This window comes from Mauremys reevesii, linkage group 4, assembly GCF_016161935.1.
Source record: "Mauremys reevesii isolate NIE-2019 linkage group 4, ASM1616193v1, whole genome shotgun sequence".
Classification (NCBI taxonomy): domain Eukaryota; kingdom Metazoa; phylum Chordata; order Testudines; family Geoemydidae; genus Mauremys; species Mauremys reevesii.
The window spans coordinates 95191863-95213772 of record NC_052626.1 but is presented as its reverse complement, the minus strand read 5'-3'; the positions used below and the strand labels follow the sequence as shown (position 1 = coordinate 95213772).

At 41.5% G+C, this 21910-nt stretch overlaps 1 protein-coding gene across 8 annotated transcripts in view; it reads left to right on the top strand.

Moving 5' to 3' along the window:
• The window catches only part of ARNTL (aryl hydrocarbon receptor nuclear translocator like), a 108388-nt gene that overhangs the window by 36530 nt on the left and 49948 nt on the right, over positions 1-21910 (top strand). For 2 of the 8 annotated variants that reach the window (XM_039535233.1, XM_039535232.1), the window contains exon 2: positions 14391-14482. The exons of the other annotated variants lie outside the window; for them this stretch is intronic. The gene's annotated coding sequence lies outside the window, so the exon portion shown is untranslated. The remainder of the gene's footprint in view (positions 1-14390; positions 14483-21910) is intronic. 8 annotated transcript variants of the gene reach the window in all.

Genomic DNA, 21910 nt, shown 5'->3' with positions numbered 1-21910 from the left:
AATGGGTCAGTAGGTCCCAGCTGGCAACAAAAGTCTCCAAATTCCAGTGTTTGGCTTTCTGCACTAGTAACCTCCACCGACAGCTTCTCCAGGTTTATTCTGAAGCTTTTCCTCAGCATACCTCCAAAAATGGAAATGGGCCTCTTCTTCTGATAATTCCCATAGACACAAGTGTCTGCAGCAGTCCTCGGCTGATGAAGGGTAACTTTGCTCCTGCTTTAAAACAGATGGTTTAGATTGCCTCTTTCTTAATGAAGACAGACGTGAAGGTCTTGGTTGAATTGATTCACTCCATTCATTAAAATAGCTTAGCCAGTTCAACCTCACCTTTGACTTCAGGTGTCCATCCCTGATACAAACTGGGTCATCATTAACAAGTCTTCTTAAATTTGATAATTTCACTTGTTAAAGGCCGCACTGCAGCTATTAAACTTATGATATGGACTTCCTATTGACAATCCCTCCATATGTCCAGTTGTTACTTTACTGGTGGAGATCACCGTATTATCTCTGTGTGGGAAAACCTTTGTCAGGTTTGCATGACTGATGGGATGGACACATGGGCCTTACATGGCTCAAGACAGGTGGTGTCCTTTGGAATTCCAGATCAACATCAACCTAATGAGCTGTCAGCCTTCTTCTTAGGGTCCCTCTAGGAACTGCAATCATTCATATGGAGAGCTACAGCAACCACCATGGATTAGCTCAGCCACCAAGATGGACCAAAAAATGAAAGCCAGAGGACAGTGTTTCAATTGCAGAAGATTCTAACGTTTGTCCTTGGCAAGACCATCAGTCAGGCCAACTGGCCTAGCATTGAAGCCAAATGTGAGAGAAAGTAAGTAAAGACCTGATGGTATAAATCAGATTCCATTGTTGGTCCTTCCGTAAATCCACCAACACGATTACCAAGTCCTTGTCCTGGCATTGGCACCCACAGGCCTGAAGAATGGACACTCTGTCGTTTCTCTGAATCTGTAGAGAGATGCTTTTCCATTCTTTATCTCCTTATAGTTAGGGTGGCCAGAAAGATCAGCTAGGATTGAACTTTAGTAACTTTAAGTCTTACTTCCTGGCCCCAGATGCACATGTAAGTATGTCAGATGTGGATACTGCCAATTTCTCATGACCTCATTCATCAGGGTCACTTGATACTTCCAGTTCTGAACAACCATGTCTCTTAGATGGTTACTGTCAGAATGACCACTTTTATAAAAGTGGTCATTATCCAGAAACACTTCCATCAACTGAACTTACAGGGGAATTTGGAGGACCTGGAATCTAGTATATTAGAAAGAAGATTGTCTGTCTGTGTTCTGAACTTTCTACTAGACTGTTCAATTTTTTTTTCTTTTCCTGTAAGATTCTGAGCTCTAGTTTCTTCAGAGAATAATTCTTAGCCTTGAGCTAGATGTCTTGTCTTCCCAATTGTAGCTTGTTGCTTTATCTATATGCCCCATTTTCTGAAAGCAACATTGGTATAAAGACTGCCCTTTGCTGAGTGGAACAGTGCCATCTTTTACTAAAACCTTTTTTTGAGCCACTGTGAGAAATGTCCTTGTATTTCCTGACCTGAAAGTTTACTTTCCTTTCTTGCTGTCACATATACTTGAAGGTTTAACAAACTTTGGAGCCTTATCTTCAATTTATTTTCCAAATAAGTTTAATTAAAGTCAGAGAATGGTTTAAGTGGAAGGCACAATTTTTCTTTCCAATCAACTATCTTGTTTCTTTTGAGGCCATGATATAATTTAAGACAAACAGTTGCACATTTCAGAGACAAGCAGGACAATAAAGCTTTACTTACATAGAACCGAACAGTGAGGAAGCCAGATGTTCTAGGGTATTTTATTAGAGACTTAGTAAGTGATGCAGAGCCATTTCTAGATGGATTGTCTATTTTCCAAGCTAACAAGGCATCTAAATGAGTCTCCTAAAGGTATAACCCTAGCAGAGTTACCGCTATTTTGTGAGTGGAAAAAATACCATGTCTCTTCAGATGAGATTTGCTGGGCAGCTACTGAGGCTTCCATACACTTTTATTCATGAAGTCCTACAAAACTCATGTAATTTTCTTCATCTGAGGTAGCTTTCAGATGTAAAATCCTTCATTTGTTCATTGTAGGTTATCTGTGGAGATCCTTTTAAAAAAATAAATGTTCTGTCATTTGATTTGATATGTTTCCACTTGTTAAGGCATTTTCTCTTTTGTCTCCCAGTTGGATATTCCTTATGGCTTGCTAACTCCCAGTAGTTCCAAGCATAATGGATCAATGAATTCCCATGACAGACTAATATACTTTTTACTTATCATTTTTTGTCTTCTCTAATGAGAATAATCCTGGGTCCTCACAGAGCATTTATGTTCAGCAACTTCTGAACTTCTGGTAACTGAGACTTCTTGTCACAGAGACAGATAGCATATCTGCTTTTATTTCATACTTTTCTTGTCCTGAAGGAGGAAAGGGGGGTGGAGGTTTTCAACCTGTTGTCTCAAAATTTAATCTTTTTGTGTTTTCTCATTAGTTCTGGCAGCATGGCTTGAGAGCAGTATCAGTGCAGTTCACCGGGCATGCCTGCATAGGGTACTGACAAGCACACTGCAAGGAAGGGTTGGGAGGGAAGAGAGGAACTTCTTGTTAGCCTTAAAGACTTTGGAAAAGGCAGGAATAAAACCAGTGGTTCCAAGCTTGATGGAGCAGCAGATTCCTATTTAATGAAGAAAAATTGCAGAGAAGGAAACTAATTTTATAATTTCTCCCCACAAGTAAAATTTAATGTTGGTTTGCAGTGGGATGCTGTAGCTCTCCACCTTCAAATGCAGATTAGTCTCCCCATGATGTAAATTGGCTGGATCTGTTGCTTGATGGCAATAGTATATAGCAAGCTTCTCTTAAATGGTTATTTATTCTGTAAATCTATTTTTTACACATTTTGCCAAAAGGTACTCCTAAAAATCTTTTCTCTGGCTGATCTAATCCATCCTCTTCCACTCTCAGCAGGTGCAGTCATTTACTATCTGTGGATCTCAATTCTTGTTTCCCTGTATAGTTTTCTCCACTGCTTTTTGCTTGCCTTTTTGTAATCTTCTAAATATACTGAAAAAGTGAGGAGAGAGCAGTTGCAATGTGCTTTTTCTCATTATTATTCTGACTATAGAATGGTGGATTCATCAAATCCAAATTTGTCTAGATATTAGGCAATGCTCATCTGTTCACTTAAGCTCTTGTTTGCCTGATGATTGTGTGCATTGAGGATTTATATGTTTAGCTGATATTTTGTTAAAGTGAAGTTGTAAAAGAATAATAAGCATATTTTAAAGTAGCAGTTCACAATTTTTCATATGTACTCTGCCTTTAGACAGTTCCATGAAACACATTCCATTACGTTAGTGATGTATGGAAAGATGAAAGTAGTAATAGGTATGCTGTATTGGCAGCAGGAGGAGAGGAGCCACCTGCCCCCCAAGGCTACACACAAGGAGGAGACATAAGGTAGAAGTGGTCAGGGACTACCTTCTGAGCAGGACGAATGGAGAGCCCTGCAAATCTGCAGATATCCATGGACCATTTTTGTGGATTGAATGCAGATACAAAATTCGTATCTGCGCAGGGCTCTAGACAGAGGCATTCATTTGCTGACCTTGACATGATGTACTAGGAACTGTGCTGTCTGCCTGGAGCCTGCATCCAAGACGTTACAAGAGGTTGCCAAAGCTCGTTTGTCTTTGACCGCTACCCCTGCTGCTCATCCTGGGTACAAATGATAGTGTATGATCCTGAGCGGATGATCCTGATCAGATCAGTGGTGACAGGAGGGCTCTGGGAGAAAGGGTGAAGGTGGTGGTCCATTAATCCTCCCGGTTGAGAATAAGCACCCAGGCAGGGACCATGCATTCTGGAGGTGAAAGCATGCCTGCACAGATGGTGTTGATCGTAGGCCTTTGCCTTCATCAATCATAGGATGCTATGCTGGGAAGGAAGAGATGAGACCCACCTGACAAAGAAGGGGGAGAACATCTTCACACACCAGCTCACCAAGCTTGGGAGGAGGGTTTTAAACTAGGTTCAAAGGGGCAGGTGACAAAAGCCCACAGGTAGATGTTTGTTTGTTTGTTTGTTTTAAAAGAGCTTTAACAGAGCACTAAAGGGGAGGGAAATGGAAAGTATACTAGAGTCATAGGAGCAACAAGAGCAATAACAGAGGAATCTACTCAATACCTTAAATGTCTGTACACAAATCCAAAGTGTATGAGAATAAACAGGGAGAACTGGAAGTATTAATAAACATCAGGACCCTGTTCTCAAAGCCAGGCCTGTTGGATTTTTTGGGACGCAACCTTGGCTGTCGTGCTGTACTGACTTTTTGGGTTACCAGGGAATTCACAGGCTTGAGGGGGCCAGCTTCCAGGGGTCCATGATCTGCTTCCTGATGGGCCCCCACAGTCTTGATCCTGATGGCAGGTGACTGTGTTTAAGTGTACTGCTTCCCTTCAGGCCTTGTCTGAGCCGCAACCCATTGCCCATTAATTGCTATGCAGACCACCCTACTCATATTGGTTCCTTGATTGTAACAGGAATCACTAAGACAACTGTCAGTCAGATCATTCAAGGCCGAACTTCCTGTGGCATGCAGGCTCTACAGATTGTGGGTCACAGGGAGTGGCTAGGCTGCAGCTGCCAATAGGTGGCAGTATGGGGATGTTGGTCCTGCAGGCCTAGGTTCAAGTCCTGCTGCTCTTACAACTGTGCTCAGCTCCCCACTGCTGAGGACACCAACTCTTTTATCTCCCATGTTTTCCACCTGCATGGCTGCCCAGACCACATTACTTTTGATGGGGGACCCCAGTTTGTCTCATGGTTTTGAAGGGCAGTATTCAACTTACTAGTGGTGCATCTTCATACCTCAGCCACCTATTATCTGCAAACAGATAGCTAATCAGAAAGAGGGAATCAGATACTGGAACAGTACTTACAGTGCTTCGTATTTTTCCACCATAATGACTAGGCCTTACTGATTCCATACACAGAAGTCACATATAATAATGCTGACGATGCCTTGACTCAGGTGAGCCTGGTTTTTTTTTTTTCTAACTATGATTTTCAACATTGTTTTCATTCTGCACTTCCTCCCCGCAGCCTCAGATCTTATACATGACATCCCACAAACTCTCAAGAGAAGCCAAAGTGACACTTTGATGTGGCCAAAGTGGTGTACCAGCATTATGCTTATCACCCCAGCCAGGAAGGTCCCATTTACACAGTGTGGCAGAAGGTATGGCCAAAACTTCAAAACAGACTAACCTGCCCACAACCTGGACCACTAATATGTAGGTCCTTACCAGATCTGCAGACAAATCAACCTAGTAATCTTTGAGCTTCAGCTTTCCCTAACCCTAAAGCTGCATTCTGTATTTCATGCTTCCTTTTCTCCCTCCCCCAACCAAAAACAACCTCCTTTCACACCAATTCAGATTCAAGACAAGAAGAGTATATAGTTCATGAGCTGTGGACTCCCAGATGTGCAAAGGAAAGGTGTGGTATTTTATTGGTTGTCCCTGAGGAGTGGAGCTGGGAACCAGATACCATGTACATACCCCTACAAAAAACAAAAACACCCAGAGAAGCCTGGACCTCTGGTGTGAAGTTGGACCAAGTGGGAGGGTGTGATGTCAAGACCCTGGTTCTAACTTAGGCCCATTGGGTTTTCAGGAAATAGTGTTGGCTGTCATGCTGACACAGTGGGTTGTTACCAGAGAATTCAGAGACTTGGGTGGGCCAGCTTCCAGGGTTCTGTGACCTGCTTCCTGATTTGGCCACACAGTCTTGACCCTGAGTGGCTGGTGACAATAGGTTGTAGCTGAGACCTGGCCTGACATGAGTGAGTAACACAGGGGAGGAGGCCTCATTCTTTGAAAGTTAGGATTAGGGAGGTACATGAATCATTAGGCTGAAAACAGGATGTGTGTGCTAAATAAGATAAGTAAATAGGTCAGTAGGCTAAAAAGCCAGAATGTGTGAGCCAACTAAGAAAAGAGGGAGAACACTCAGGGCCTTATTTACTATTAACTAGATAACAAGGGACAAAATAAGTTAGGAATGTAAAGAGGAAGTTTAACTGTGGACAGTGCATTCTGCACAGGCATTACTGCAAAGTAGCCAAGCCAAATATGTTTGATGCAATGTATAGTAAATGCAATCAAATATGTAATGTGTATATAAAGGGAGAGGGTTTCTGTGTAACTTCAGAACTGTGATGTATTCTACATCCATCATCGCTCTGTTTGAATCTAAATCAGTGTAGGACTGCTGTATGGCAAATAAAGTTACCTGAGTGACAGTGGCTCAAGTCAAACTGAGTTCTGGGGAAACTAAATGAAAAAAGGTCTCTGAGAGAATCCAAACATAAACAAACTGTTACTCTCTTCTGGCCTTGCCCGAGCAACAAGCCATTGCCTGCTGGTTGCTACTCAGACTCACCCGACCCTACCTTACTGCCCTGTTTGACCTGGCCATGCCCCTGCATCTGAGCCTGCCCTGCTGCCTCGCCTATGCTGCCTTGCTGCCCCACCCTGACCCTGCCAGCTGCCTTGCTGTATTGTCTCCTTAGATTAGGTCTCATGATGATTGGACTCCTTGCATGAACGCTGATCACTAATCAGGACTGCCCTTTGATCTGCATAACTCTCGGTCATTATAATATGTAAGATAAAGTAAGACTTAATTGGTATCACAGACTTGGTGGGATAAATCTTATCATGGAACACTGATAGAGAAGGGAAGAACAGGCAAGAAAAAAGAGGAGATGCTGCATTATACATCAAGAATATATACACTTGTAAGACTCCGTGTTTGTGACGGAAGTCATGGGTTCTGTGACTTCTGCAGCAGCCTGGTGTGGCTGGCCTGGGAGCTGCCTGAGCAGCTCGGGCAGCCCCTGGGCCAGTTGCACTCACTGCTGCTGGGGCAGTCTTGGGCTCTCCCACCCCCTAGCAGCAGGAGTTTGGGGGGCTCAGGGCTGGGGATTGAGGTGCAGGGCAGTACTTACCTGGGGGGGGGGCTCCCTGGAAGAACGACAGCAACTCCCCTTTCTCAGCTCCTAGCTCCATGTGCTACCTTTGCCCTCAGGCACCACCCCCGCAGCTCTCATTGTCTTCAGTTTCCAGCCAATGGGAGCTGCAGAACTGGTGCTTGGGGTGGAGCAGAGGCACCAGGTGGAGCTAGAAGCTGGGGTTGCCATTTCATAGGAGCTAGGTAGGGAGTCTGCCCCAGCCCCCCCCCTCAATCCACCCGCCAGCACCTGTGATGCCCCTGGGGCTGTGCCCCCCTCCCCAGCCCCTGCCATCCCCCTGGGCCATGCCCCCCTGCCCAACACCCAGGCTGGCCCACACTCCCCTCAGCACCCGCCCTCCAGCACCCGTGGTGCCCTCCAGTACTGCAGCACCCCCCTAGACCACCTCCCCCAGCACCTGTGGCACCCCCAGGGGCCTCTCCCTTGAGCTGCCTCCCCCATTTTAGTATATAGTAAAAGTCATGGATGGGTCACAGGCCGTGAATTTTTGTTTACTGCCTGTGACCTGTCCATGACTTTTACTAAAAATACCTGTGACTAAAATGTAGCCTTAGTTATGAGGTCCAGAAGGAGGCAAGAGGCACGCTAGTTGAAAGTCTCTGGATAAAGATATAAAAGGGGTAAAAATAGAGGTGACATCATGGTGGGGGGTCCATTATAGCCCACCAAATAAGGAAAAAGGAGGTGGGTGAGTCATTTCTAGAACAAACAGAAACACAAAACCTGGTAATGCAGGACTTTTACTTTTCAGCAGATGTCTGGGTAAATATAAGGCAAAACATAAAATTTCCAATAAATTTTTTAGAATTGATTCTGATCTATAGGGAGGACTTGGTTCTGAAAGAGGAAGGTAATTTGGGTGAAAGAGAGAATGAAATGATAATTTCATGATTCTAAGGAACGAAAGGTGCGAGCAGCAGAATAAGGCCAATAGACTTCAAAAAAATGGACTTTAGTAAACCCAGAAAACTGGCGTGTCTCATGGGAAGAAAATCTAAGGAAAAAGAGTTCAGGAGAGCTGGCAGTTTCTCAGAGAAACAGTATTAAAGGTGCAACAGTTAACTGTGTTGAAGTGAAGAAAATATAAGAAAACTGCAAGGGGCCAGTGTGACTCCATCGAGATTTCTTTCATGACCTGAAAGTCAAAAAGGAATACTACAAAAATTGGAAACATGGATAGATTACTAAGGCTCAGTACAAAAGAATAGCACAAGCATGTAGGAACAAAATCAGAAAGGGTAAGGCACAAAATGAGTTACACCTAGCAAGGGACATAAAAGGTAATAAGGGGTTTCTTTAAATACATTTGGAGCAAGAGAAAGATAGGTAATAATTGGAGATATACCAATCTCCTAAAACTGGAAGGGACCTTGAAAGGTCATCAAGTCCAGCCCCCTGCCTTCACTAGCAGGACCAATTTTTGCCCCAGATCCCTAAGTGGCCCTCTCAAGGATTGAACTCACAACCCTGGGTTTAGCAGGCCAATGCTCAAACCACTGAGCTATCCCTAAAGGTGTTTACCTTTTAGGGGAAGGAGAGCTAATAATGAATGACCTGAAGAAGGCTGCGGTATTGAATGCCTATTTTACTTCCTTCGTCACTAAAAAAGGAAATTGTGACGAGATTCTCAACACAATTAATATTAACAATAAGAGGGAAAGAAGGCAAGCCAGAATGGGGAAAATAGGTTAAAGAATACTTAAATAAGTTGGATGTATTAAAGTCATCAGGGCCTAAGGTACTTCAGGAACTAGTTGAAGCAATCGCCGAACCATTAGCAATTATCTTTTAGAACTTATGATGGATGGGCGATGTCCCAGAGGAATGGAGAAGGGCAAACATAGTACCCATCTTTAAAAAGAGTAACAAAGAGGATCCAGGGAATTATCAACGAGTCAGCCTAACTTTGATACCTGGGAAAATACTGGAACATATTATTAAACAATCAGTTTGTAAGCACCTAGAGGATAATGGAGTTATAAGTCAAACCAACCTATTTTCCTTCTTTGATTGTAGAAAGAAGTGGATAGGCAGTAAATTGTAGACATGCTATATCTTGATTTTAGGAAGGCTTTTGACATGATCCCTTCTGATACTCTCATAAGCAAAGTAGGGAAATGTATTCGAGATGAAATTACTATAATATGGGTGCAAAACTGGTTGAAAGATCATACTCAAAGAGTAGTTATCAACAGTTTGTTGTGAAACTGGGAGGACGTTACTAGTGGGGTCCCGCAGGGTCTGTCCTGAGTCCAGTAATAGTCAATACTTTCATTAATGACTTGGATAATGGAGTGGAAAATATGCTTGTAAAATTTGTGGATGCCACCAAGCTGAGAAGGGTTGCAAGCACTTTGGAGACAGGATTAGAATTCAAAATGACCTTGACAAATTGGAGAATTTGTCTGAAATCAAGAAGATGAAGTTCAGTAAAGACAACTGCCAAGTACTATACTTAGGAAGAAAAATCAAATGCACAACTACAAAATGAACAACTGGCTAGACCAGGGGTCTCAAACATGTGGCCTGTGGGGTTATTTGCTGTGGCCCGCCAAGCTCCCCATTCCCCCCCGCCCCTCCCTGAGTTATTTCATGTGGCTGCCAAGCTCCCCTCACCCACCGCCCCCTCCCCAGTGTGCCATGTCCCCACTCCTCTGCCTACCTCCAGGCGCTTTCCACCACCAAACAGCTGTTTGGTGGCGCTTAGCGCTTTCCGGGAGGGGAGGTGCAGGGAGCCGCGCGCTCAGGGGAGGAGGTGGAGAAAAAGCGGGGTAGGGGCGGGAATTTGGGGAAGAAGTTGGAATGGGGGCGGGGAAGGGGTGGGGCCTCATGGAATGAGTGGAGTGGGGGCAGGGGCAGCAGGGGTGTGTGTGTGTCAGTGATGCGCCCCTCGAGCCAATGTACTAGTCCTCATGTGGCCCTCGTGGTCATTTGATTTTGAGATCCCTGAGCTAGACAGTTTTGCTGCTAAAAAAGATCTGGAGGGTTACCGGGGATCATAAATGTAATATCAGTCAACAGTGAGATTCAGTCACGAAAAGGCTAAAATTATTCAGGGGTATATTACATGAAAGTTAGTTGTACCACTCTACTTGAAACTGGTGAGGCTTCAGCTGGAGTACTGTGTCCAGTTCTGGAAACCACAATCTGAGAAAGATATTGATAAATTGGAGAAAAGCCAGAGGAGAGCAACAAAAATGATAAAATATTTAGAAAAATGACCTCTGAGAAGAGTGAGTGGGGACATATGTCTTCACATATGTTACGGGCTGTTATAAAGAGGCCTGAGATCAGTTGTTTCCCATGTCCAGTGAAGGCTGGGTAAGAAGTAATGGGCTTAATCTGCAGCAAGGGAGATGTGTAGGTTAAATACTAGGAAAAGCTTGCAGGGGGCTGGGACTTGATGATCTCCCAAGGTCCCTCCCAGCCCTACACTTCTATGATTCTGTGATTAGTGATTGAGTATGCTTACTCCTTTCCCATTTGTGCTTGCATAAATATCCCTGTGTAAATTACTCCCTATTAGCTGCACCTGTTTGCCTGCTGAGGTGTTTGCTGGTCAGGGAGTTCGGAACTATGCATTTACTGTGTGATTTTGAGCAAGTCACTTCACCTCTTCCTCAGTTTCTCTATTTGTAAAATGGGGAAATTTCTCACATACAGAATGTTGAAAATCTACTCACTAGTGTTTAAGTTGCTTTTGTGATTCTTGAATACATGGCACTTTGTAAGTGTAAAAGTAGTAATATTACTACATTCCTCAAACTTGTCTTGCATTTGTCTAATCCAGCCTCTGATGCAATCCATATCATCACTATCATGGCAGAGTCCAAAGAGAGATTGCCTCATTGCAAATTGAGCACCACTCGGATCAATCTCTGGCAAGGTTCTTAAGGTGGTCTGATTGTATATTCAGTTTGTCTGTCACTGGCACTCATATCGTGCCATCAAAGCTTTTGGCACCCATGTGATCACTGGCCAAGTAGTAGCATTCGTTGGTACACATGCTTTGGAATTTGTTGGTGTCCCATTCTTATTTATTATATGTCCATACCAAGAAAGCCAGTGAAACCAAACCATGCTGATGGAAGTGGTTGCTGGTTTCAGTTTTGAATATCCTTGTTTCTGGTCTTGTCCTGCCACTTTATATGGAGCAGCTGATGGAGACAACAAGAATTGCAAATGTCAGTATGGCTTTCTTCAGCCTTCTTCAGTATCTGCCTTTCACGTTCATGCAACGGAGTTGTAATCCTACTCTAGTGATCTATATGCAGCTCAGATCTAGTGATTCTTGTATTTTATTCAAAGAAAATTTCCCTTACAGGGTTTCAGGCATTTGATTAAAGTGGATGATTAAAGACAAAAAGTCCCAAAATTTAAGTTTGACGTTTTCTCTCTCTCAGATTTTGTTCTCTTGTGATGTTCTGGTTCCACTAGTTATTATTAATCTGGTTCCACTAGTTATTATTAATCATGTTTATTACAGAAGTGCCTAGGGACTAGATGAGACTGGGGCCCCATTGGGCTAGTCATCATACAAAGAGTAGAACACATTCCCGGCCCCAAAGAGTTTACAATGTAAATAGACAAGACTGACACAGGGAAGAGAAAAGGGATGCGTACAAGAAAAATGAACAATGTGATGGCAGCAAATGTCACATTAGTCAATAATCATGTTTTTCCATTCGTAGGTAGGAAATCGCATGCTTAATTTTTTGAATAGGTCACAATTTCATATCTATGTTATGTTTTGCATTAGTAATAATATATTCAATTCGTGAACACTTATGAGCCATGGGACAACTTTTCAACCCTTAGTCAAACTGCTCCAGAGGAAAATAGGGGAATAGTCATCCGAGTAACCAAGAAAATGTAAAAGTGCCATTCAACTTTCAGTTTTATTTTTGGGAATTTGATGTTTAGGACTCTAAAACTATAGGGTTTTTCTCATTATAGATGGAAAGGTAATCCAAATACTTATTTCTAATAAAGATGTAATATTTCACTTTAGAGTGTCTAGTCAAGAGACACGGGCCTGACTCCTACTAGTTTCATGTTATATGTTTGACACTATTGGAAAACACAGTATTTTCTCAGCTAGGAATGTCAAAAATGCTTAGTGAGCACTCAAGAAGTTACAAAATCTAGTTCTTGTTAATTTTATTTTGCTCCTTTCTTCTTTGAATATAAAGTTTCCTGTTTGCTATATTGAAGATCAGATGCTTAATAAAAAAATTTTTTTTTTGGTTGGGTGGAAGAGTAAGTGGTGCTGCACTGTAGGATAATGTTCAGCGTAGGAGAGAAAAGGAAAGCTAGACCTGTGAGCTCACTTTTTGACTAGTGTTTGCGTTGAATACATATAAAATTTAGAAAAGCTGGATGAGCACAAGTCCATGGGGCTGGATGCGCTGCATCCGAGGGCGCTAAAGGAATTAGCGGATGTGATTGCAGAGCCATTGGCCATTATCTTCGAAAACTCATGGCGATCGGGGAAGCTTCCGGATGACTGGAAAAAGGCTAATGTAGTGCACATTTTTTAAAAAGGGAAGAAGGAGATCTGGGGAACTACAGGCCAGTCAGCCTCACCTCAGTCCCTGGAAAAATCATGGAGCAGGTCCTCAAAGAATCAATTCTGATGCACTTAGAGGAGAGGAAAGTGATCAGGAACAGTCAGCATGGATTCACCAAGGGCAAGTCATGCCTGACTAACCTAATTGCCTTCTATGATGAGATAACTGGCTCTGTGGATGAGGGGAAAGCAGTGGCCGTGTTATTCCTTGACTTTGGCAAAGTTTGATACGGTCTCCCACAGTATTCTTGCCGGCAAGTTAAAGAAGTATGAGTTGGATGAATGGACTATAAGGTGGATAGAAAGCTGGCTGGATCGTCGAGCTCAACGAGTATTGATCAATGGCTCCATGTCTAGTTGGCAGTCGGTATGAAGCGGAGTGCCCCAAGGGTCGGTCCTGGGTTTGGTTTTGTTCAATATCTTCATTCATGATCTGGAGGATGGTGTGGACTGCACCCTCAGCAAGTTTGCAGATGACACTAAACTGGAAGGAGTGGTAGATATGCTGGAGGGTAGGGATAGGATACAGAGGTACCTAGACAAATTAGAGGATTGGGCCAAAATAAATCTGATGAGGTTCAATAAGGACAAGTGCAGAGTCCTGCACTTAGGACAGAAAAATCCCATGCACTGCTACAGACTAGGGACCAAATGGCTAGGCAGCAGTTCTGCAGAAAAGGACCTAGAGGTTACAGTGGACAAGAAGCTGGATACAAATCAACAGTGTTCCCTTGTTGCCAAGAAGGCTAACGGCATTTTGGGCTGTATAAATAGGGACATTGCCAGCAGATCGAGGGACGTGATCATTCCCCTCTATTCAGCATTGGTGAGGCCTCATCTGGAGTACTGTGTCCAGTTTTGAGCCTCAGACTACAAGGAGGATGTGGAAAATTGGAAAGAGTCCAGCGGAGGGCAACAATAATGATTAGAGGGCTGGAGCACATGACATAGGAGGAGAGGCTGAGGGAACTGGGATTGTTTAGTCTGCAGAAGAGAAGAATAAGGAGGGATTTGATACACCTCTACCTTGATATAATGCTGTCCTTGGGAGCCAAAAAAATCTTACCGCGTTAAAGGTGAAACCGCATTATATCTAACTTGATTTGATCCACTGGAGTGCGCAGCCTCGCGCCCCCCCCAGAGCGCTGCATTACCGCGTTATATCCGAATTCATGTTATATCGGGTGGCGTTATATCAGGGTAGAGGTGTAGCTGCTTTCAACTACCTGAATGGGGGTTCCAAAGAGGATGTATCTAGTCTGTTCTCAGTGGTACCAGATGACAGAACAAGGAGTAATGGTCTCAAGTTGCAGTTGGGGAGGTTTAGGTTGGGTATTAGGAAAAACTTTTTCTCTAGGAGGGTGGTGAAGCACTGGAATGAGTTACCTAGGGAGGTGGTGGAATCTCCTTCCTTAGAGGTTTTTAAGGTCAGGCTTGATGAAGCCCTGGCTGGGATAATTTAGTTGGGGATTGGTCCTGCTTTGAGCAGGGGTTTGAACTAGATAACCTCCTAGGTCCCTTCCAACCCTGATATTCTAAGGATACGAGAAGTGTTTTTCCATTTGTTAATGTGTATACTGCACTCTGAAGATGTCAAGTGGTATATAAGTACTAAACATTTGGCTAAGAGTTGAAACTACTAATGACCATAATCATTCATAACCGAGTGAGACCCTGTCAATTTGATATCAACATTAGTTAAGAAAATATGCAACTTGCTGAAATAAGACACTTAAAACTCTTGTGCTAGTTTTATGTAGGAGCATGAACTGCCTCCTGGTACTCCCCAGCTCCATCCGGAGAAGACTTCACAGGTCATGGAACATTGGAAGAGAACAATAGGTTTGACAATTTGTCTGCCCTACTCATTTAATCAAATATAGATTTTTCTCTGTATTCCTCTCCACTGCTTTTATTTTTTCTCAAAATGTAAAACCACCTGTGCAGTAGTAGACACGTGATGATTTAGATATTATTCCAACCAACTTAGCATTTATCTGTACAAGAACCTTTCCTTTTGCTTTTATGGTTTTGTTCTGATTTTTGTCTGTGGAAGTTTTTTTTATAACAGTCAAGGATGTTTGCATGGTATAGAGATCTATTAAGTAAATCCACTAAATGTTCATAGTGCATGTATCATTATGCTCTCTGTATTAATAGCCATCTCAATTTGATATGTATGAATGAGATCCTAGCAATTTTAAAATATTGTTTTCAATTCAATGATGACTTAAAGGAACATCTTACATTTGCTATTTTAAAACAATTTAGCTTTGGAATCCTCCCATAACCCAAATTTATCTTTAATAGATAAATGTCATGTGGCTGATGATTTGAAGACATCAGCCTTGGAGTATGTATGTGCTGATAAGTGGAACATGGCTCATTAGAAGTGCTCCAAGTCTGAGCTGCTGTCAGCTGTAGGCATTCCCCAGGAGGACAAAAGATGCCACTGCTGTAGAACCAATGCCTAAAGAGTGGGTGAGGAACCCTTGACTCAATTGCCCCAATCTAAACATGACCATTTAAAAATATTGGAAAGAAGGCAGCCACCCCACCAGAATCACTAGATAAAGTAGTACATTTGGAATGTCTAAAAGGAAAGCCTATTAATATTAATAGAAGGATCCAAGGAAAATTCCAGAGGGAATGGGTAGTGATGCAAAACAGTAGGAAGGGGGTTAATAAAGAGCACTATGTAGCAACCTCTGCTGAAACAGAGAAATCCAGGTAGTGTACCAAGTATGTGAAATACAGTAGAAATGTGTCAAGAGCCTTGCTTAAAACACTAGGGGGGAAGGTTGAGAAGGAGGAGATTTTTGTCTGTGCCACCGTGAATATGGTGTTGACTTCAAGTGATTTACCTACAGCACTTTTATAGCCAGTATATATGGAAACTGGCAAATCATGAAGGGCTACTTGCCTGATAAATAAGGAGAACACAATATCATTGTGTAACGTTCTTAGTTTTTGAGCAATAACTGATGCTATGTATGTTCATCATTTGACCAAATAAGCCCAATGCCCCACTATATTTTCAAATTAAATCTTTAACAGAAGGACATTTCCCAGTACATCTGGATGCTGAAGAATGCTGAGGACGACAAACAGAAACATAATAAAAGATTAGGCTTTTTTCTTAAATATCCTGACTTTTGGAATTAGCAGTCATTTGCAGTTTCTTCCAACAATTAAATATTGAGATTTTTTTCCTATCGTCTTTTGAGTATAATTAAGAGTATGCTTTTTAGCCTACTGCTTGAGAAAAGGAGAATATGATTAGCCTGTTGTTAACAATCACATCTATAACTGAATGAACTTTGTATTTAAATCCATTTAGTATACATTTTAATACCAAAAATGGCCCTTCAAGTTTTTGATTATCAGCAGTGTTGAATATAATAAAATATTTGTTCTCTATGTTTACCTCATTTTAAGATAACTTATCCTCGAGGATTGATGGATCATAAAATCTAATGTATCTCTGTGTTTTTTTTATTTAAAACAAACTAGGATGATATTGTAGAGGGTTTTTTGACCAGAGATCAGTTGGTGGTGAGGGTGTAGGAGCAGAACACTTTACTGAGGGCTTTTGACTCATATAAAGGAGTAGGAAGCTCTTTTAGACTTTGTGAAAGCTTTCGAACCTGCCTCCAGGAATTATCATCCAAATCAGAAAAGGAATCCACAACCATAAATATAAATGTCAAATTTTCAACTCTTCCAGATATGTCTTTAATTGAAATGAGATGGTGTTTGAGGAATAAAAGGGTAGAAATCTAGGATGTAGGGCCTCATTATATGTCACGTCTTCTTCCCCAGGTGCAATAGAATACTTTATTTTTTCACCTGTAGGCATAGGAGCAGGAATGCACACACATCACTTCTGACAATAAGCTTTTATTTGTGGTAGAGTTGTGGATGTGTTTTAAATAGCCATTTGGATTCCAAATATCCCAAACTGTTATAATCATATCAGCCTCTTTAATGGAAAATTTTGATCTATTACTTTTATTTCTGTACAGTTTTATATATAATGTAGGCTAATAAGAAATACAGAAATTCTGAATTTTGAAGAATTATACTCAACATAGCTAAAAAGGACTGATGGGAAACTTAAGAATCTCTGCAAAGATCCTTTGCCAGGAATAATGTATAAGCAGGAAAAAAAATTAGTCCTGCACTTTATAAAGAGGATGAAAAACAAATGTAATGTTGAATACCTTACGCAGCTAAGCAGGCAAATACATTTTTTTTAAAAAGCACATCGATACAACCTCTTCATAGAACAATATTTCAAAAAAAAACAACCCGCCAAATAAGTAGTACTAAATGGATACATACTGTAAACCAAGGCATACGTCAAAGAGGAGCAGAGGATATGTACCTCTCTAATAAATATTGTAATACTGGACAAAAGTACTACAGTAAGACAGTTGTACAGTCCTCCTGAATAAGCCTAATATGGCATGAACTGCAAAAATCACAATTTTCTTACTTATCAAATTTCCATACATAACAGTGTCTAGCATTCGGTATGTTTGGCTCCATCATTTATTCCTCCATGTGAAAGGAAAGCCAAAACTCCTGTGCCAAATGAAGATCCATGACAATTAGCTGTGGCTTAAAGTTTCTGACTTTCAAAAAGATCTGGAGTCATTATAGAGGATAGATAAATGTATGCATCAACTTCATTTCCTTCAATTGATGAAGCATCTATTGTCATTAGATTACTCTATGGATTTGGTACGTAAGAAACCTATCTACTTTATCAAGATATAAATGAAATTTGTAAATATCTCTTCCATCCTCCACACAAAAGCTAGCAAGGTAAGCTAGGTTTTCCTCCTGGGATATGGATTTGTGATGACTGATAACATATAATGAGGGAATTTCATTTTCATAGAGCAAAACGCTCAGTGTTCAAAACTATCCTTGGTGAAGGAGCAGGGCTGGAAAATAAAGTAAGTGGCTGTGTTGTATCTAAATGTTGACTTACATAAAGTGTTCCCTTTTTTTAAAACTTGAATGTTGTTCAAATCCACTAGAGTAAACGGTATAATATGGCCAAAAGACAGCAGATTTTCTACTTTTGGCAGCAGATCAGGAGCGACATGGCTCAGTATGTGCAAATCAGATGATTTATCAGAGCCAAGGCATTCTCACTTGCTAAGAGATTTGATCCAAAATCTGTTGAAGTATCCTGTTTATTTATCCAAAACTGGTTGAAGTAAATGGAAAAAGTTGACTTCAGTGGGCTTTGGATCAGACTTTTACTTATAGTAGAAATGCTGTGAATCAGATGTGCCCACACGTTAGGACAGCTTTGCATCACTCTGTTAGCTACAAGGGATCCTTTAGGTAGCTCAGAGCTGCTGGAGCAGAATCCTGTGCCATCCCCGTCTCCTGTGGTTGGTACATAGGATGCAGTGTCAATTGATAAGGTGCTATTCAACATGAGTCTGGCCCACAGCATTTTAAAGAGTCTGCAATCCCTTAGTATATATTACCTGTTTATTTATTTATTTATTTAATGTTGAGAGCCAAGTACTATTTCCCCTCCCACACATGAACAAAAAAAGAGTCTGTAGAAGGACTGAAGTAAGTGAATATTAAATCCAGAGTGCCAGCATAGATTTTACAATTCCTGTTAAAACTAGTCCCAGTTAACACCTGTGCCCCTAGTTAAATACAAAATATAACTATTAACATTGTCATACAACTTACAGTTAGACATTATTGCTGTGCGAAATTTCAGGATGTCATGGTGAGTGAAATGTCTTCACCTTTCTTTTAAAGTAAAATTGATTTTTTTGAAATTGAAAACACAAAATATCCAAGATCAAACCCAGTTGGTCTACTTTAAGCCAATTTTTAAAATATTCTTATATGTTTAACTAGTCCATACTGTGCAATTTTCAACTTCTGAGACATGAAGTATTACTGTGAAAAGAAAATGAAGAATTTCCCTGATAGATGCAGTTATCTGACTATTTTTGGTCCAGGCACTTTCTATAAACAAGATTGGGGTCCCCACAGTTATATTTCTCATGGAAACCATACCACAAATTTATTCTGTAATTGTGAAAGAATGTTTTTATGTTATTACATGCTTGTGATTCACAACAAGGCTGAGTGAAGTTTCTTTTTAAATAAATAATTGTTGTATGATGGCAGTAGTTTAATCTTGCCCTAGGCATTGCTGAAGCTGGCAGTGCTTGCGTAAAGAGGTCTTGACTCCCAGATGGGTGCCTAGGCAGAGTTAGTTGACCTACTTTTGCTCTGACCTTGATTTGCTCAGTGAGGTGTTTGTGTACTCGTGATCAGCTTTGCTGCATGATTAAGCCAATCACGTGACAACTGGCACTTAAAAGGAAAACAAAACAAAACACAGATGAACAGTTAGGATTTGTTTTTTAGTGTCTGATTTGCCTCTTGAATTTCAGTGCAGCTAATAGGAATGAAGATAAAATACAAGAAAAATAATGAAGTGTTCAGATATAAAGAGAGAGACTGCAGAGAAAAGATGCATAATGTGGGGCAGTGACACCATGCTTTGGTTCTTTTCTACAAGGAAGTTTAATCAGGAAGTGGCCTATATGGCATTCTTTCAAGTAGGTCCTTGAAGTATCTTGGCAACAAGCTTAGGGTCATAATTGGAAGAATTTGGCTGTGTTTATGTCTGTGGGTGTTTATAGTGTGTTACAGTAGTGTAGTGTTGCATTATTTATAGAATTTTTTGTGCAGTTGAGCAATTAGCAGCTGGAGGCTGAAAAAAGTTACTACATCTACCTTTTTACCAAATTTTTTAAAAAGCATTGTAATAAACAAGTAACTACTACAAGGCAGTTGAGATTTTATTACGGGAGATGTTGGTAATGCACTGATTGTGGGGTTGACAGTGTTTCCATTTTAAACCTAATTTCAAGGGATTTATAACATGGCTGTTTAAATTGACATAAGACTGAAATGTAAGACTGGTTTTCAGGACTGATGTGAGCATAGTTATACATTTTGTGATAAATCCATATAGTAAGGTTTTTTGTGGTGGTGGGGGGTTGTTCTATTTTTCATTTAATTACCCAGATCTTTTTAAATAGTTTGCTTTTAGGAACATTTTTAATCCTTCAGGTAGATGCTTTTGATTTTTATATATTTACAAATATTTTAGTAGCAGCAGAATTAAATGAACGTTTAATTGCTAGACTGATTGTTTATTATCATTGAGATATATAGAATTTTGAAATGAACTTCAGAATGTAGCTTTTTGTGTGAAAACTTACTCATGCAAAATAAAAACATGCTGTTCCTAAAACAATCTTTTGTTCCTAAGTACTGCAGGTCTTTTAAATTGGGTTATTTTAGATGCTATATGTGATGCTCAGAGTTATCTCAGGTTGGAGGATTGTGCCATAGATGCACAGTATTCAAGCAGCATAGTGACCATCTGGCTGAGATGGTACTTCCAGCATTAGATGCTTAGCTGTTACCTAGAGAAGAGAGGCAAAGTAAAACATGGGAGAGTGATGAAGAGGCAGAGGTGAAAAGACTAATCCAGTGGTTTTCAAACTGTGGGTCGCGACCCAGAACTGGGTCGTGGAATGGAAGGGACTGGGACACGGCAGCTCTGGTCAGCACCGCCGACTGGGCTGTTGAAAGTCCCATCAGCGGTGCTGCCCAGCTAAGGCAGGCTAGTCCCTACCTGTTTCAACACCGCACTGTGCCCCGGAAGCAGCCAGCAGCAGGTCCAGCTCCTATGTGAGGGGGCACGGGGCTCCACATGTTGCCCCCACCCCAAGCACCAGCTCCGCGCTCCCATTGGCCTGCAATCAACTTTCCCTTCCAGGGCTCATACACATACATCACCCACTGAACCCCTAAAATATGCCCTGCAAATCAAATCTTTTTTTTTTCATAAGATCTCTGACTTGCATTTGCTGAATTCCAGTTCTCTCGAGTACTTTTTTCTTGGTTACGTGATATTTTCAAAATCCTTCTATAACAGCATTCTTTATTATTGCTTGTTTGAATGTCTGTGTTTTACAGCCATAATTTAACACAGACCCAATGCATGTTTTTAAGAGTTGGAATTTAGTCTTCAGGTTTATGTCCCTTCTTATCAGATGTTTATTCGCTCTTGCTAATCTGGTGCTGACTTCAGCATCTGAGCTTTCATCTTCTGTGATGATGCTTCCTTAAGTAGCAATAATTTCTCATTTGCTGTCCAGCTGGGTTGTATCAGCATTCAGATATGCTTAAATCTGGTAAATGAGCAGTTCACAAAGTTTTGCAGTAAGACATCATATCCAAAACCTCATTAACATGAGTCCGTACAACCACAAAATGTAGAACCAATAAATATGTTACAGCAAGGGCGGATAGAGAATGAGGGCAGTGCAGGGGTGGAGTAGAGTTGTGGCTGTGGTCAAAGCTGGGCTGGGGGCAGAGCAGGGGGTGGAGTGGAGCTGTGGCTGGTGTCGGAGCTGAGCTGGGGTCAGAGCAGCAGGCAGAGTGGAGCTGGGGCTGGGAGTGGAGGTGGTTTGTGGGCTGAGTGGAGCTGCATCTGGGGCCGGAGCTGGGCTGGGGTCAGAGCAGGGCTGGGTGGTGCTCCCTCCCTGCCCCCTGTGGGGGCTGGCCTGGGCCCTGCTGCACGCCCCCTTGGGCATTCCTCTGGGGCCCCCCTTAGGGAGTGCACCCCACAGTTTGGGGACCACTGTGTTACAGTATAACCGAACCTATGTTTGCAGATTACATCAGTACTAAACAGTCATTTTTTTAGTGATGCACTCTGTAGGTGGAAAATCTCACTTAGACTAACAGGGCCAACCAGAACTATATGATTATTAAAACTCCTGATATTAATATTTCTGATTTTGAGATAAAGCTGCAGAACATGATGCTGAAGCCCACCAGAGTCAGTCATAAGGTTTCATGTTGTTGTTCAGACTTGTACTGCCTGCAGAACTATACAAACCTTCATTTATGTATAAACAAGCCTTCTAAGTTTTAATCGTGCCAGAATAATTAAAGAAGCCATTTATGAAGAAGTTTGCTTCTTTCAGTCTTTGCCAGAGACAAGTTAATAAACTATCAGGACTGCTTTAAAGCAATAGTTTTGTGTAATGATGGCAAAAAGTTGTGCTATAGTGAAAACAGCCTCTTCCCTGTATGAACGTTTTGTCATCATTTTTCTCATAACTTTATTCTGCTAAAAGCATTCTCAGTCCTTCATGATGGATGTATGGTGCATCTCATAATTGGCTGTTTCCT